Source organism: Hirundo rustica, chromosome 3, assembly GCF_015227805.2.
Source record: "Hirundo rustica isolate bHirRus1 chromosome 3, bHirRus1.pri.v3, whole genome shotgun sequence".
Classification (NCBI taxonomy): Eukaryota; Metazoa; Chordata; class Aves; order Passeriformes; family Hirundinidae; genus Hirundo; species Hirundo rustica.
The window spans coordinates 96,575,052-96,589,356 of record NC_053452.1 but is presented as its reverse complement, the minus strand read 5'-3'; positions in this window follow the sequence as shown (position 1 = coordinate 96,589,356).

Here is a 14,305-nt window from a genome sequence, read left to right as displayed (position 1 = left end):
TAAGTCACATTTATTACAGAAAAGCTGTTCTAGACAGCTTGAAAAAGGTTGCATTCTAACATTTTGGGATTCCTAGTGTAATTCTCACTTAAAACATAACACAAATATAGCTGGTTTAGGAGCCAGAAAGCACCCCAAAATGGTCTAACCTTTCTTTCTAAATTTGCAAGGCTTACCAATAGAAAGGTGAGGTCCAACCCTACAAGGGAAAGGAGATATTCTGTCTCTAGCCAAACTCCATTCTTATTGATAACAAACCCACTCTGACTTGAAATACTGACATGTATAGGAAAACTGTTCGTGGCTTGGCATGTAAGTTAGTCAGTATAGATCTTTGTCCAAAGAAAATCTGTAAGAGAGAAAAGCAAAATACTTTTGGAAAATAGAGTTATTTTTAAAATTGACAGCTGGTTGAATCAACTGTCAGTTCAAGAAATACCAAGAGTCCTAGAGGAAGCAGATTATTGTGTGCAAATGCAAATTAATTTATACTTTGTCATTATGATTTATTACAGAGATTTTGTGTCCCAAGGGATGACATAGCAAAAATAGAAGAAGGCCAGAACTGATGACAAAGACACTTGGACATGGAAAAATAACGTTATGAAGATAGATGAACACTGTGCTTTAAACCAGAAATAAATACAAGGAAATGGAATAAATGTACACAGAAAAAAGTCTGGAAGGTGGATAGAACTAATATAATTGCTTCTTCTCCTCAGATATAAACAAGGAAGCATCCATTTAGACAAAAGATCATGCATTTATAACTGAAAAAGGAAATAGAAGTTTTTCAACAGTGTAATTGCACACTGTGCAAATTCATTTCCAAAGAATGTCATTGAAGTTGTATTCAAGAAACAGGAACTTCATGAGGATACAAAGAACATCAGGTAGCACAAGTAAGCCCAAAAAAGCTGATAGTATGAAGCTCAGATTTCAAGTGTTATGCTAATTTTCACAAGCTAGATTTTAATAAAATGAAAATATATTCCATTATTTTCCACTGCAGGATTTTTTGCTGTAATGTACATCAAATTGACAGCGACCTCTACAGGAAATAGATATTACATAAAGCACACCACTACCTAACCTGTCTGATTTTACATCCCTTTTCTTTTTCGTAAGTATTTTCAAAAAATTTTCCTAGACACAAAAAAGTTAACCTGAAACAGTGCTGCTCTCTGCAATATCTACACTGGATAGAAGTGCACTCAGAAGATTGCAAGTACTAAGACTTCATTGTTTGCAGGAAACAAATGTCATAATCCAAAGTGGGTGAAATTCTCCATTCTTTGAGGTATGCTATATTTTGTATTATGTCAATCACAAACTCTTTTTCAATAAATATAGTGCATTTCCTAACTTTAATTACCAAAATCAAACAAAAATGAAAAATTTGGAGAAAAACTTCTGAATATTTAGGCCACAGAGTATGTGGTTCAGCTCATAAGAATACTCTCATGACTGTGCCCAGACTCACTCAAGAAGAGTAAATGTAATCAAACATGCATCATCCTCTAGAATACTCGGTGATCTATTTTGCAGTAGGTAAGAGTTAAACATAATGAAACCTCCCCAGCATTTTATTTAAATCAACAGTAAAACTTTGACAGCAGATGCAGGCTTTCTCTGCCTGGTGAACTGGCAATCTCAGCCTGAGATATTTTCATGGCTATACCAGCACTCCAAACAGACAAAGATCTGCAGGTGGGGCCTTTTGTTTTGTAGTTCCACAATTATCTGATGAAAACAAGGTGTTCTGGGGGGAAAAATGGGGACCGATTTGCCCCCACACACCTATCTACCAGAGCAGCAGCTCTGACCCCAAGTGACATCTCTGGACTGCAGGAGTCTGCTGGGCTATAACAGATATGGCCTCGGTTTTCTTTGGAGATCCAATTCTTACCTGTAGTTTTGATCCAAATTTACAGCACAAGGGCACTGAAGAGCACAAGGCTCACCTCCAAGCTGTCTTCTTGCTCAGAGAATTGTGAGGCTATTAATCACAAAAAAAAAAAAAAACCCTCCAAAAAGATGGACAGCAGAAAGAGATTGGTGAATTAAAATATGACTGAAACACTCCAGTTCAATGCTTATTCTGCTGGTTAACATCAGCAGTGGAAAGATAACAAAGGAAACTACTCAGTGTAAAGGAGGAATCTCAAGGCACCCGCATATGACTCTCCTGGGACCAATTATTCCTCAAGTATTTCTCAGTGATGCTGTGAGCACATAAGCTCTCACTAGACCCTGCAGAAAGGAGCAAAAAATTTTAATTAAGTCCTGTTTAAACCATGTTAGCTGTCTTTCTCCTTTTTAGAGACAAGTTGTAGCCCAACTGTAACCAACCCTTCAAGCCCTCTGAGCAGAAGGGGCTGGAGAAAAAAAAGAAGTATGAGAACAAGTGATTCCAGAGGACAAAAAAAGACTAAAAGGAAAATGTGTGAGTGTATCAGGCTCAAAAGTAGATTGACGGGCACTGGAGGAGGGCAGCCCCCAACTGCATCAGTCACTCCTGGAATGTGTCCAGGGAAGCCATGGGTGCTGCCCACCAGTGCTCTCTTTGTCAGCATGAGAAGATGAGGGACTGGAAGCAGATGATGCAGTTGGCAGGATACCCTCATTGAGTTTGTGTCTCATGGTGGCATGAAAGGCTACTTTGGCTGTGACCAGGAGGAGACTGATGAATAGGTCTTGTGTCTGCTGCCCATTGTGTTATAAACATCTCAAGTGATCATTAATGAAAAAGTGTTGGAAGAATAAATAGTCTAGGCAAATATTAAATACTGTTCTGCAGTGAGCAAGCCTGCTTTTTTATATGTCATGTATGATTTAAGACAGAATTTTGTTTATTCGTAATTTCTATTCTTCCCTGACATTTAAAATGTTCTTTATTTGTCGTACTGATAATGGACTTCAGATGTGAGAAAACAAATTGCATACATCCTTTGTAGTGCAACTTTGGTGAAATGATCTGAAAGTACTCACTTACATATTAGTGAATTAATCCTGACAACATATTAGTCAAAATACATCTTCATAGCTGAGAACTCCAGCTTACTTTTTTTTTTTTTTTTTTTTTTTTTTTTTTTTTTTTTCAAAGTTAGTTATTACTGGAATAAAACAACAAATCATGATTAATAATAAAGCACTTAGTATGCTTGAAGCCAAAATACACAGATTTTCTAGCAAGCACTATCAGATCTTTTACTAAACAAGCAGCAACATCCTGACTTCACATTCTCGCTGTTTATCCACTAGCGCACTTTCTTTTCCAATTCCACATCTACACTAACAAGCACTGTTGCAGAACTGTCACCAAGTAGTCATGGACTGCATATCTACAAATACATTTTTTAAGCTATCAAAACCTCAGAATATTCTCATCTAAGTGATACAACCTTCCCAAAGCCACAGAAGCTTTTTTCAAGCCTACAGAAGAATAGGCACATAGATGTTGCCTCATTTATAAATTTCTTATCAATTTTCCAGTTCCACCATGCCCTGTTCCCTCAAAGCTATTGTCCCACTGTGGTTTTGTTTTCTATTGCTTTGCATTGACCAATGTGATACGAAAACGTCACATCTGAGAAAGACTTTTTATTTTCTCCACTGTTAGCCCAAAATGCAGGCAGGCAGTCATTTCCTCACAAAAGTTGTGAAGACACCTAAATACCATGCTTCTCTCTGCAGAGAAAGAGTGTGAATATCCTCTTGCTGGAGAGAAGGGAAGGTGTAAAGCTGTTTATTGTGCAGTTGTAGCAATAGGCAGGTTTGTGAGGAATGCAGAAGAGATGCAAACCAGGGAATGAGAAGTGACATTGCTTATCCTTTTGGAACCCTAAAGGGACATATATTTCAGTATGGCTGAATCAGCCCAAAGTCCATTTGCCCCAGCATCCCGTCTCTGACAATGATGTTTAAGAAAAGACACCAGGCATGGAATAAGTACAGTGTGGTACTTCCCATGGCATGTCCTGCCAGTATTAGCTTCCTATTCTAGAGACTATATCAGAATCTTTGGTTTTAAAAAGCCTGATGGACTTCTGTGCCATGAGTTTTCACTATGGATTCAACTTTTCTCCATAATATGTATTTACATTTCTCTTTTCTTTTTAAATGTAATGAGAAAGAAAACCACACAAAAAACTTGGCTTTTATGGAACAGAAGTTAGGAATGTTAATAGCATGATGGGAAACCTTATGTGGGTCACCTGGTCATATTCCTGTGGGTGGAACAGTGCCATGCAGTGCAAAATGTCCCCCTGTATGTCACTGCAGGACAGCCCTGTGACCACCTGAACAGCCCCTTACTTTCCACCCATCTCTGCCCACAGCCAGGGTGCTCAGAACTCAGGTATGCTTCTGCTCAAGCATAGACCTTCAGGGGATGACGGAATTTACAGTAATTTAACTTTCTCTTGCTGGCAAAGGATAAAGGTCAAGTCCAAACAGCCCATTAAGCATCTCAAGTGTTATGATGCAATACAGACACATAATCTCCTGCCCTTTTAAACGTTTGGCAGTCTATAATCTGTGACTAGGAGAAGGCCAGTGGAATCCAGAATCTGAGAAATGTACTTGGTTTCTACTGTAAAGAGATATAGAATTATACATAGTATAGAAGCATACTATGGATAATGCAATCAAAGGCACTGAGAAAATTAGAAGATTGAATGGCATTGGAAGAAGTATAAATACTAGCTAAGCACCAAAACTGTCCCAAATGCCTAACAGATGGAGTTAGAGTTATGGCTCATGAAATTGTGACCATATATTTTCCATAAAATTCTGTAGGAAAAAAAACCCCTATGCACGCCATATTCATGAAAGTTGAAAATTTAAAATAATTTTAATGCAAGTTACTTTGATCTCAACAAAACTGCAAGTAAATCTTATTCAGAAGAAAACATTTTGCAATTAAGGATTTTGCTTACTGTACTTTGGAAGCCTTTAAAATGTGGATTAAATTATATTTAATTCTTACCTATACAGTTTTACTGTTGATTTGACTTCGATTGCAGTTTGTTTACTTTGCTTCTGATATATGCAAAATTAAATTAAAAGTGCTTTAATTCTGAAGCTGTGTCCACACAGAATTAAAGGCAGTTTTACTAATACACTTCCAAGTCACACCTGTAGGTGGTTCAGATAATTTTCCTGAATGCTTCTGCATAACCAATGTGAGTGTGACATGCTAATATAGGAGACTGCTGTAGTCCTGGATAATGAAAGTCAGGAAGAGAGCTATAAATATTTCTACAGAAGTTATTACTCAGTTTTGATTATTAATTAGTTTTCTAATAACATATGAAGGAGTCAGTGACACTTGCCCAAATTTGCCGTTTGTATTAATTTTCTTTAGCATGAAAAAAAAAGTTCCCATGCATGGGCTAATGATGCAAGATGAAGGTGTGTTTTTCTTTCTATGTTTAGATCAAGTTGCTGAAATCTTGACCTCATTGATGTAATTGATAAAGTTTTCCCTGACTTTAGCAGAAGTGTAATTTAATTCAAAATAACTTCATACAGAAGGGAGAGGAAAAATCTGAATATGTGCAGTGTAGAAATATCAGTGTAATCTAAAGAGGTGTTTTATCAGATTACTTCTTGGTTTCTCTCTTATGCCTTTGAGATCAGTATTAAAAAAGAGATTTTGTTATCCAGTTAAATTTCACAAGAGAAAGATTCGCTTCAGTTGGTTCAAAACCTAGTGAAAGGAGTGATTTTTTTTTTTTTTTCCATGTCTTTTTCCTCTTGATCATAGCAGTACCTAAACTGAAAGCAGACCTTAGGTTAGCCCCATTTCTTCAGACAGAGATTTATCTAAAATGTTCCTGAACAAATATTTGAAATTATGGGCGTAAAAAAATCTAGTGGATGTTGGAGCAGTGTCTTAAGTTCTGTTTTGGTATTATTTATCCAACTGTGTAGATTATTTAAATTTAGAAAACTTGTAAACGGATTCCATGGTTGCATCCCTCAGTTTTCATAGAATCATAAAGTCATTAAGGTTTTCTTGTCTCTAATCTCAGCTTCGAAGACAATATTTTCTCAGCACTTAGATATTCCAAAAGCAGAACTAAAAACCAAAGTGCTTCCAAAATCAAGTTTTCACCAATCAGTTTTTGCTTTTTGCTGTTCTCAAGGCACTAGCATATAAAGCTAGTGTGGATCCCCAAAGAAACTGGCAGCTTGCTACTTTACAATTTCCTTCACATATCCCCAGTGAGACGTAAACCTGCAATAATCTAGACTTTCCACCTTTTATACAGCACCTAAAATTTTAGATCCAAATATTTTTTTCCCCAGGTGTTCACTAGTAACATGACCAGTTTTACTTAACAGAAAGGTCTACTGTAAAGCAGATACAGGTGAGCGTTACTTTCTGAAAGCTTGCATTGCTTTTTGCGTGTGTTATGCTTAGTGTAGGCCAGATAACAGAGACTATGTCCCTTATGTTTGGCAGCAAGGGAATATAAAGCTTGCTTTAGCCACAAGGGGCTTATGCCAATATAGGAATTCAGTTTAGGCTAAAGCTGGAGAGATTTATACTGGCTGAGAATTTCCTTATGCTTTAAGAAGCTTACTTTTATTTAGAGAGTTCAGAGACTTTAGGAAAGGCTTCAATTAGAAGAGTTTATCTTCTGTAGATATATTTGCATACCAGTACTTATTTCTCATAAGAATTTTATAGCTTAAATTTGCATAGCTTTTATTTAGATTTAAAATAATGTAATTTATTTTTTCCATAGCTTTCCCTGCCTTTATTTCATCCACTGTTGATGAGTTTACATGTTCACCTATTACAGATACACTGTAAAATCACTAACATCTTTGAAATTCCACTGTATCTTCCTCCTCACTTTAGCAGGCTCAATACATAATTTACATAAATCCTTTTGCTTTTAATACCATAATAGTTTACTATATAGTTGTCCATTTGGTCAGGAATTTATATCTATTGCAAACAACAAAAAGAAATAAAACATCAGTTACTTGGAACCAAGAAATTCATATGCTTCAGGAAAGGTGAAGATTGATCAAAACGAATAAACTTACATTTCCTATGAGGGAAAACGTTTACATTTAGAAACAGCATTGCCTGCTGTGTCTTGTATTGTGTCTGTTGTGCTGTTGTATAGTGCTCTAATCTCATCATTCTACTTCTGCAAAACTGTTTTTAAAACTTCATCTTTGATTTGGCAATTCCACATTGACCTCAGTGTTGATCTTGAAGGGAAGCAGCCATTATGTGTGCACGCAAAGTCAGTCATCCTGCCTTTTGCTTAAGAACTACTTAGTAAGTAAAGTTTCCTTTGAATTTCAGAGCAAATAACATCTGGTTTAGCTGTCCTGTGCAAGGTTTCTGGATGAGTTCAGTAGCATAGGAGCCTGCAGTGGATCAGTTTGCCACTGCCTTCAAAGGCAAGTATTGAACTGTTTCAAATGGCACATGATAACTCAGCTGAGCCACCAAATTAATCTATTTGTACATGATAAATTTTAATGGTCCTCTTTTGTGTTCTTTGCAAATAAAGACTTGGAAACTTGATGTATTGCACCACATCTTTCTTGTGTACACTGATGAAAACCTATCAGTGAGGTAATTTCAGAGGGAAGGCAGCACATCCCATTAACCTGTGCTGGGGTCTGGTGTTCTGCTAAATCCCAGTTTGCAATCCAGAAAGGCTGCTTTCATTACAGTTTAAGCTAAACCACAAACTTCCTAAGTACAGGACCTGCAAGTTCCCTGCTCTGCAGCATCCCTGGGTGTCACAGCAGCTGGTTGCTGGGAGATGTGAAGCTGGGCGCTTACCCCCTCATCAGCCCAGTATTAAGAAGAAAACAATCTCATTTTTGTTAGCCTCCTTCAAAGAGCTTTTGGTTGCCTGGCCCTCGTAAGTCTTTTCAGTCTGCACAGATACAGCAAGGGTAATGCCCTCTGATGGATGACTAAGCACGGAGACCAAACAGTGGCACATCAATTCCCAGTTTTTTTAGTGACCAGAGTGACCATCATGCTACTGAGGAGAGTTCCACAACAGGCAGGACCTGAGCCCACAAAAATGAGGAATTCCTTTCATGATGCTCCTATAAACATTTGGTTTCTGCCTAGCAGAGGTCATGTGCCACTTCACTGCCACTGCAAAAAAGAATGAGAATTTTTTAGGTGGCAGGTACTTGAATGTATAAAATGTTACATATTTTTCTTTAATTTCTTGATCCTTGTGTTCTTTAGAGATCTGGAGCATAATTTTACTGTGTAATTTTTGAAGACTTGGACATTACAATATCTCTGACAATAAGTATAACAACAACTAGGCAAAAAAAAAAGTGAAAGTTCTTAACCTAATCACGTACAAGTCCATAGAAATTCTGCAGGTCATACATATATGCAGATTTTCTCCATTAAATGAGCCTGCAGGGAAATGCCTGAGTAAACTTGTGAATTACACTAGCATAAGAATCAATCGATTTACTCAATCAAAATACCCATCCTAGTGCTGACCCCCTTCTATGAAAAAAGCCACTGGCATTTCTCCTTACGGTCTGTGGAAACATGAATGCAACATTAATCAAATCTAGTTTTTTTGTTTCAGTACTATCCCAAGCAGGGCTTTTGATGCACATGAGTCGTGGAGTAGCTTACAGAAACATCATGTCCAAAAGAGATTTGAGGGGTTTTTGTTTATTTATGGGGGGTTTTAATTGCTTTCTGAAAGCAGGAGAAGTTAATAATGTTGCATAATCTTAGATGAGAAGCACCATGTCTAAATTGTACAAACACAGCTGGAAGGTGACTTAGATGGTGACTTATCCACCCATACTTCCCACGGGTAATTCCTAGGTATGCTTACTAGGAAGATGTAGATTATGATCAATTGCCCTCCAGAAATCCAGCATAGCCTAACTGAATATCCTTGTAGTTCCAAAGCCCACATTTTTGAATGGAGGAGCTTGTCACTGTCCTGTAGAATTACATATTTCTAGGTATACTGGCTTTTCTCTGCAGGCAGACATTGCTCACAAAGTTAGGTCAGCAATAGAAAATACCTCGATTGCAGAGTAAGTGGTCATTTTTACTAGTTTAACTGGTAAAAAACAGTGACTTTGCCAGTAAATTTGCTTACCTTGACAAGGTAAGTGACACATGGCAGGGTAGTCCAGTGCAGTGGTTAACAGCGGGAATATCACCTGTAGCAACAGTGGTAGTCCCAGGGAAAGACAATTCCGTTTCACTTCCTAACCCAACTCTGCAAATGAAGGATAATGAAGGAGATCCATGATTGCAGTGATCTGTAATTTCAACCACAGAATAAGCAAAACTTCCATCCAGCATAAAAGAAATGGCATATTATATTTAATGGAACATTTATTAGGTTTTTAATGTCTTAGTTGAAACGACTGTTAGTGTAATATTGTGCTATAAATCTGTATGCTATTAAGTTTAAAACAAACTGTAAGAAATTTTTCATGCTTATTACTATCACCCTTTTTGTTATCTGATTTTTATATTTCCCACCTGTGAATAACCAAGATAGCTATGAGTAAGAGCTGTTATAAAATTCATAAACATAATTTCAAAGAAAATAGTTTTGTGCTGTCTTATAGTAGTATTTGTCCACTAGAAAGTGCAGTTTTTAACTTTGATGTGGAAGAATGATTTACAGTACTTGAAAAAATGTAGTTTATAACAGAACTAAGGTGTTCTTCATCACAGAAAAACATTGATATGCAGAACCTCCTTGCTGACTCCCTCAGCCACGTCTCATAAGATATTTCATTGCAAGCTGTTGTACAGAAATCTAAAGCTCATGACTTAGCACTGCCGGTGCCTATGCTTGTGTTACCAGGCTGCTGCAATATAGTATTTGAGTCCTTTAGGGAGGTTTGCAAGTTGTGGCTTGAAGATATTCCATTGTGGATGAAAACTGAATCGAAGCTTAGTGAGCTCTTATTGAACTGACATTACTGAAAAGATTGTAGCTGATAAGAATTTAACCTATGACACAGTAAAACAAAAGAAATAAGTGTGTTACTAAGGTTATGACATGACCTGTAGAAAGCAAAAATAAAGTGAAAAGGTAAATTTTATATTCAGTTCAAAATTGCTGTGCATGGTGTAAAATGTGACATCCAAAGTGTCCAGCTTTACTCAGTGAGCTGAAGATTTTGTTATATCCAAGTGCAGTGTAACAGAGCAAGGTGGAAATGTTAAAACTGTAGATCCTAGAGCTTTGTGTGGCCCCATTTTTCCTTAAAAGCTTATCTGTGTGTGGAATGGCACAGGATTGTATGGGGAAAAAACCCTCACTAAATAAACCCTACATGGAGGAGCCATTCTTCTGTATATATTTTTTCTGTAGAATTACTCAATTAACAAAAATACTTTTTTTCTGGTGATATAAGCTACTTCATTAGTGTTTTTATTTGTTTATTTGTTTGGTTGTTTTTTCATCCTTGTAAATACTAGAACGACAGGGCATCTTGTTTTTTAAAGGTCTGCAGGTCTAGGTCTGCAAAGCAGAGATCCTGACCGCCAAGATTTTGTACTGAATCTGAGCTGCTGATTGCAGAGCTGTGCATCCAACACGGCTTCCCTGCACTTCAGTTTCCACAGAAAGCAGCCCAATCCTGCAGTCTGTCAGACAGCCTCAGCACGGCCAAGGATGATTCCTCACACTGTACCCCCTAGCATGGGTGCACCAGGCAGCACATGGAGACACAGCCTTCCAGAGGCAAAGCACAAGTGCAAGACAAGTGAGAAATGTTAAAAAAAGCTGGAAAAAAAATAAATAAAAAAAAAAGGGTAATTGAAACCAAGGCTGGAGAAAAGAAGTGCAATCAGATCCTCGGTATTATAAAGCACCTCATTTTGCTTCCTTACAAGGCTGGAACAAGAGAGAGATCTAAATCTAATCAAACCTAGAAGAATGCTTGCCCTAGTCCTGGGAAGAAAGCAAATCAACTAAACAAATATCAGAGATTGAAAATTTCAGATGACAAAAACAAATTACAAAGTGTTTGTTTATTTACTATTGCAGTAATTTATCTCCAGTTTAAATTTTGCTTTTGTTATGTGACTCTTACCAAACTTCAGTTCATTCACTTGCAAAATTGGTATACTACTTACCTAGCAGAAGCCTTCCAAATATGAATAGATGTGTTGCATTCTTTACTTGGCTCAGTGTTTCAGAAATGCTTTTTGAGATTCCCGAGTAATAGGCACAAACTATAGAGTATTACTGTTACTCTGAGCTTTGTTTTAGGGACCTACATAATGAAAATAACGACAGTGACCCACTTCAATCAAATTCTGTATTTCTTCTAAAAACTTGCTGGGTTTACCCATAAATGTGAGCACAAGGGGGGACTCTTTTAGCATATGTAAGGAAGGAAAAAATTGTGATCAGAGGTAGATACTATTTTTTTTTTTTAAATCCATGTTTAGACACCTAAAGGGAATGGAATTAAAAGCTGCCGAACAATTCCAGATGTCACCATCTTGAAACAGTGCTGGGAAGATTTCTGTCCCTAAGCACCAGGAAAGAAAAGAACTGGCCTAACCCTTAACTATGGATATTCAGTTTTAGAGATGCTGTCTGAAACCTTTCAATATCTGAAACACCGAAATCCTCTATTAGTAGCAGTTAGCCTTTTCTATACCTTGAATGATCTATGGGACAGCTTCCAGTAAATAATAGTAAAACTTTTTTTTTTTTTTTTTTCCTTTCTTTCTGTACGGAGAATTAACTCCCTAAATCTCATTCTTTTGGATCAGCTATAGGCAATGCTCTGGCAGAAATACTGACTGCCAATTTAAAAATGTTAAGCTGCAGTCAGCAGACTCATCACACTCTAAATATTGTAGCTTGTGGAAAGAAATGCAGTGTGGGAGTAACCTTTTACTCCCTTCTGCATACTTGTGGGGGCTTTCTGCCCTTTTGCACAGTTGTAAGTGATTGAATGTAAAGCAAAGCACTACTGGGGGCTGTGGAGCACTGCTGGAAGCAGAGCAGAGCAGGTGACTCCATTTGCCTTCCTGCCAAATAGTTTAAAGGGTACCTTTAGCCCCAGTGTGTGGGGTGGGCATTAAATGAGGTCTCTGTTTGCCCTGCCCAGGGTATGGCTGAGTGAGGATGCTCAGTGACTAATGATGCATGGGGGAGGATTTTCTGCCCTCAAGAGACCCCATACCACCCTTTAACCACATCTGGGACTGCCTGGGCTAGGGCACACATCTGAGCTGGGTCAGGCAGAGACACTCAAATTAGCTTTAAGAAAATCATGTGTACAGGAGGCATCCAGCTAGGGCAAACATCAGAACAGACATCCCTCTGATTTATATACCAATAAACAGAAAATACTCTCCTGCCTCACAGGTATGTCTGAGGTTTCCTTGCCTTCAAGGCTTAATAGTCTATGGTGAACAAAAGAGTCAGTGAAATGCTTACTATTTTCTATCTAGTGTCTGATAGCCAGTGATTGAAGAGGATGAAACCATCTAAGTGAGCCCATTGTACCTTCATTTACAGACTGAATTCACAGCAGTAATATTTCCTCACTAAATGAGGAAATTATATGCATTTGTTGTAGGTTAAAATACCACAGCAAACCAAGCCAAATTATCCCAAACACCAGTACAATATTTCCTCCTTATCCCTTTGGGCTTAGCCTTTCCATTTTGGTGGGATTTGTTGGTAGAGCTTAATGTAATTTTCCAAACTATGAAAAGGTGGGGAAAAAAATCATGTTTTTTGTCAGTATAATTTATTAATATAACAGTGTTAAGTCATCAAAACAGTGCCAATATTATCAGAGCAGTGTTTTCTAGGCTCAGATTTCACCTTTTTTTAGGCAATTGAGAAACAATGACAGCTTTGGTTACCCTAGCATTTCTGTTGCTCCATATTGGATGTTCCTGCAGGAATAGGATTCCCATCCTCTTGCAGCGCCAGCCAGCTGAGCCATTCTGGTGTCTTTGAACATATGCCAAGAGAGGATTGAAACTTCCAAAGTGAGTTAGTTTGATGACACAAACCAGTGAGGTAGGTTACTCCTTTGCATGAAGCTAGTAAAAGTTTCAGTGGAGGTATAGAAGTACTTTGTAGATACTGTGTAGATTTAAAAAAAAATAAACAACAAACTTTATAAAAAATTGTATTGGGTTTGCACGACCAGGTTTTGGTAGTGGAGGGGCCGCAGGAGTGGCTTCTGGAGCAGCTGCCAGCAGGATGGACGTGCTGGGCCAATCAGAAATGGTGGTAACACCTATGGGATAACGCAGTTGAGAAGGGAAAAGTTATTGCATAGTTGTAATTGCAGCCAGAGAAGAGCAGGATGAGAACATGAGAGGAACAGCCCTGCAGACACCAAGGTCAGGGCAGAAGGAGGGGCAGGAGGTGCTCCAGGCACCAGAGATGAGACTCCCCTGCAGCCCATGGAGGAGACCCACACTGGAGCGGGTGGATGGCTGAGAGGAGGCTGTGACCCTGTGGGAGGCCTGTGCTGGAGCAGGGTCCTGGCAGGGACCTGCAGACCCACGGACAGAGGAGCCCACGCTGGAGCAGGTTTGCTGGTGGGACTTGTGACCCCATGGGGGAGCCAGGCTGGAACAGGTTGTGCCTGAGGGACTGCACCCCGTGGCAGAGTGACCCACCTTGCAGCAGTTTGGGCAGGAGTGATGCTGTGGGATGGACTCACGTTGGAGAAGTTCATCAACAGCCATCTCCTGTAGGAGTGACCCCAAGCTGGAGCAGGGGAAGGACTCCTCTCCCTGAGCAGCAGCAGAAACCACCTGTGATGAAGTGACCATAACCCCCATTCCCATCTCCCTGTACTGCCAGGGGAGGAGGTAGACCTGGGAAGGAGGAGTGGGAAGAAGGTGTTTTTAAGATCTTATTTTACTTCTCATTATCCTGCTCTGATTTTTTAAGTAATAAATTCAATTAATATCCCCAATTTGAGTCTGTTTTGCCTGTGAGTGATCTCTCTGTGTCCTGAAATCAACCCATGAACTCTTTGGTATATTTTTCTCTCTCCTTTGCACAGCAGAAGGGAGAATGAATTTTGTGGGTACCTGGCATCTACCCAGGGTCAACCTACTATAAATGGTAAACAATAAGCTTGTTTTTGTTTTGAGTTATGCAAATACACTTTGTGTTGCATTCAAAGCTATGAGGAACATAAAGTTACTTACATAGATACGTACTTGATAACATTTGTCTGCAGTAATCAGAAAATAATAGGAACATTTAGAACACGGCATGGCTGTTGACTCACTAGCAAAAAGGAAGAC